The 3,959-nt window shown below is 33.8% G+C and overlaps 1 long non-coding RNA gene across 1 annotated transcript; it reads right to left on the bottom strand.

The window, feature by feature from the left end:
• LOC109230609 lies at positions 240 to 3,076 on the bottom strand. The gene is made up of 3 exons (XR_002068687.1): positions 2,671 to 3,076; positions 1,316 to 1,394; positions 240 to 415 (listed from the first exon to the last, which is right to left on the bottom strand). It is a non-coding gene; the product is annotated as an uncharacterized LOC109230609 (long non-coding RNA).

Below are 3,959 nucleotides of genomic sequence, written 5' to 3'. Positions count from 1 at the left end.
TGGATGATGCATCTGGTGCCTATTAATTTACAATGACCAGATTTTACAGGTCCTAATAGGACTTTGAGGACGGAAATTTCTGGTCGTTAAAGATCTTACGAAATGTAGTCCTTAAACAAATCTATTTTATGTCCTGCTTTTTCGAAATATTATTCCATTCATAATGTATATAATGAATGCATGTGGACAAACTTATCAATAATGTCTTCATATATATTTGCAAAATTACAACAAAAAAAAGGATCAACATTCCGTTTGTACTGTATCATTTACACACCCTGTAGGAAGAAAACAAATTAACATCATTTGCAAATAAATGAATTGTAGTCTATAGTTCTGGGCAAATGCTAATTATCTTGTCAACTTGAAGCCTCCAATATCTACATCTTCACTTGTAAACTGAAGTCTTCAAAACCTGTGAGAAGTATGAAATAAATTCACATCAGAAAAACTATAATAATAAACCAGAAAGATTGGGCAACTAATTGCGAGGCCTACATTATTTCATAAACTAATTGCAATATAACAATATTTTGGTCATATAAGAAACTTGCACTATGAAATAAAACACAAAATAGTCATGTCTGCAACTAAAACACTATAACAGACACTCAAAAAATGGATTTGTTTCATCAATGACAAGGAGCACTACATCTTGTTATGTACAAATAGGTTCCATAGGCTTAGAGGGGGACAAACAGATAATTATTTACCATATTGCACGCCAAGTTGTAAGTGCCACGCAGCCTAAGAAACAAAGATTAAGTTCAACATTAGCATTAGTGAGAATCATCCAAAGTCGAAAATGTAGCATTAATGAGAATCATCCCTCATTACTTAATACATATAAAAATTGGATGCAAACTATAAGATCTAATAACACTATGTTATATAAACTACTAACAAACAAATTGCACTTTTAAAGCACATCTTCCTTCAGAGAATATCTAGCACAAAAATGTTTAACAAAAAAATCAAAATCAGTGCCTTATAACTTTTTCCATTATCATAATCATATTTTGGGTTCTGCTATAAACAAGAAACTGTGAGGGGTTCATGTTCCTATCAGTTAAATGTAGCAAATTTTCAGATCACTCAACACAGATCAGGGTAAATCTACTGATGCAAATATAAAAAATAAACTATTGACAATTATCCTACATTGGAACCTAAAACTTGTCCTTGCAAGTAGCCATTAACTTGTAAGAAAATAATTAGCAATTTATTAATGATCAACGCACACAGACATAGATTTTTTTTGTGAAAAGTAAAAGAAACATAAGTTTAACAAGAATCGTGAAAGAAATTTCTGGACCTGCTGCCTAACTCTCTCAAGTTTCAGCTCAAGTTGTGCTAACTTCAATTAGCATTGTTTCCAGCTACTGAACTTACTCCTGGAAAGAGAAGGGAAGAGAATCAAGCAAAGGAATTTATCTACCATATAATTGAATTTTAAAAAGTAAAATTTCTTCTCCGTTTTTTTCGCACATGGCTTTCACACAAGGAGCTTCAATGTTACTGCTAAACACAAAAGTGAGAGATAAAGAGGAACCGGCTTTGGGTATACCCACCTTGTCAGGAAAACTTTATTGGTTGATAATCCCATGTCAGAGGGTATAAATTGTTCATAAAAGTAAAAAGGGTACATAACTAGATGAGAGTATGAGATTTACTACATGAAAAGTTATAGTGTTACGACAAAAATAAAATCATATTTGAGAGCCTAAGAAATGCATCCCAAACTATATAAGATTATATCATGAAAATGCATGCGAACTTCAGAGTCACATATGACATGGAGATGAAGAGAATAGAACATAAAAGTTTCAACTAAATGGTTATGACATGATATAGAGTGTAAGGTTGAGTTTCGGTCCAAAAATAAATTGTATTTGTATGAGTAGCAAAAAAAAATTAAAGAACGAGCAATGAATCAATAGAAGTGAATAAAGAGAGGAAAAATTAAAAATTGATCCAGATTGTAAGAAAAAAGTCTATCGTTTCAACTTTGCAACATCCCTCACAAATGAACCACCACCTTATTCAATAAATAACTTTAGCAACCATTGCACCAAGATCAAGTATCTTCATAAAATCTTATAGAACCACAAGTACAAAACTGATGCACTTATTCAAGTAACCTCTTTGTGGAGAAAGCAGAAACACGTTCATCTCTTTTAAGATGTTCAACTTTAATACCACATTTCCCCAAAATTTCAATATTTTCTTTGAAACATGTCTTAGAACCATACAACAACATATTTAAATTTACCAATATCAATCTATCATTTTCACAAAGACTTTGCGTAGATGAATCTTTACTTTTTTTCTATAACTTCAATCTATCTGCTAGAGCACTAGCANAAAAACAGGGATAACATGTATCCATCAACAAAATTACGAGCAACAATAAAAATAAATACCAAAAATCACTCACTGCGCCCGTAAATGAAATGAAACAAAACCCACAAGCATTAACAGCAAAACCCAGCAAGTCTAAAATAGTGAGTGGAAGAAAGGAACTCTAACAGATGATTAGAACACTTTATTTCTTAAGCAAGTGGTAAAGTAAACAAATCTTGCATTCAAGAAACAAAATTGCCAGCGCACACATATACAAGCCTAGCTGAAGCAGGTAAAGAGAATAGAATTATGGGAAGCAAAACTTACGAATTTTAAGTTAATACTCCTGGAAGAACCTCGGACCACAATGAAACAACTCCTTCCCATCTTACTGCGGAGGTTGAAATGAATAACACGCGAGCTCTTCTTTACAAAACGACTCAGAGATATGGCCTTGCCATAAAAACAACTTGTTGAACCACAGAATGCCTAACTCAATCGCACAGATCCAACCTCAGTTGGTGATGGAAATAATTACCCAAAATAACTCAGAAAAATTGAATAACATGTAGAATATTCGTGGACAGATTGATGATGGAAATCATCACTTTGAACAATGAAATCAAGAACAGATTTAGATGAAACACCAAAACTGGTTGTCAAAGTAATAAGGGTTTGGGGATTTTGAGAGAAACGTTAAGAGATGGGGAGTAAACCCTAGTTCCTAAATGACGACTTGGGAATGTTTTTAAGTGTCTATTTCCTTATTTCTTTTTTTTTTTTAAGTTTCTATCTCTTTATAATTATAAAAAATTAAAATTTTAGAATAAATTTTGGGCGGCACCTGAAGTCTCCAACTCCCGCTCTATTCTTCGTATTAGGGACGAGAATTTTATAATAATAGGGACGAGATTCAGTCCCGCCGTTATTTAATTTAGAATTAGGTATCAGAAATAAAACTAGTCGCTATAAGATTAGCGACCGGATTTCAATCCTGTCGCTAAATATTAGTCGCAAATGAGCCTTTTTCTTGTAGTGAATATACAAAAATATACATCGTAACACAAAGGAAAATTGAAGTTTACCACTCGGCTTGTGGATTATGTATACTAGGGGAGAAATTATTTCCTCGCTCCTCATTCGCCCGTGGAGAAGATCCGGCCAAACTCTTTCAGCCGGAACCTGTTCGGCTAAAACTGCTCCAAAATAACCACCCGATGATTGAGGCATTTCCCTACTTTGCGCAACCTCATTTTTGCGAACGTCTTCAGCCTTGACGTACATTTCCAACAATTTTATCATAATAAATTTCCGGTACTCATCCGGAGTGCCCAAAAAATCTCTCAGAGTTTCATCGTCTTCGATGTTAAACTCAGCATAACGAGCAACCCCTTGCAGAGTCACAGAATACAGATATCTTCCAGTTATTTTAAGATTTACCGAACGTTTGCTCATACTCATTTTTTTTACATATCAACGATACCAATTTATCGTACTCTATTGTAAGTGGCAACTTAACATGAGACTGTGGAGATAAACTATAGCTTACTGAGTTATTCGCCACCATAACCTCACCTCCTCCCCCTAATATAATGAAACCCTAATTCTTCGCTCTT

The sequence above is a fragment of the Nicotiana attenuata genome, chromosome 7 (assembly GCF_001879085.1).
Source record: "Nicotiana attenuata strain UT chromosome 7, NIATTr2, whole genome shotgun sequence".
NCBI lineage: Eukaryota > Viridiplantae > Streptophyta > Magnoliopsida > Solanales > Solanaceae > Nicotiana > Nicotiana attenuata.
This window is presented reverse-complemented; position numbering and strand designations above follow the sequence as displayed.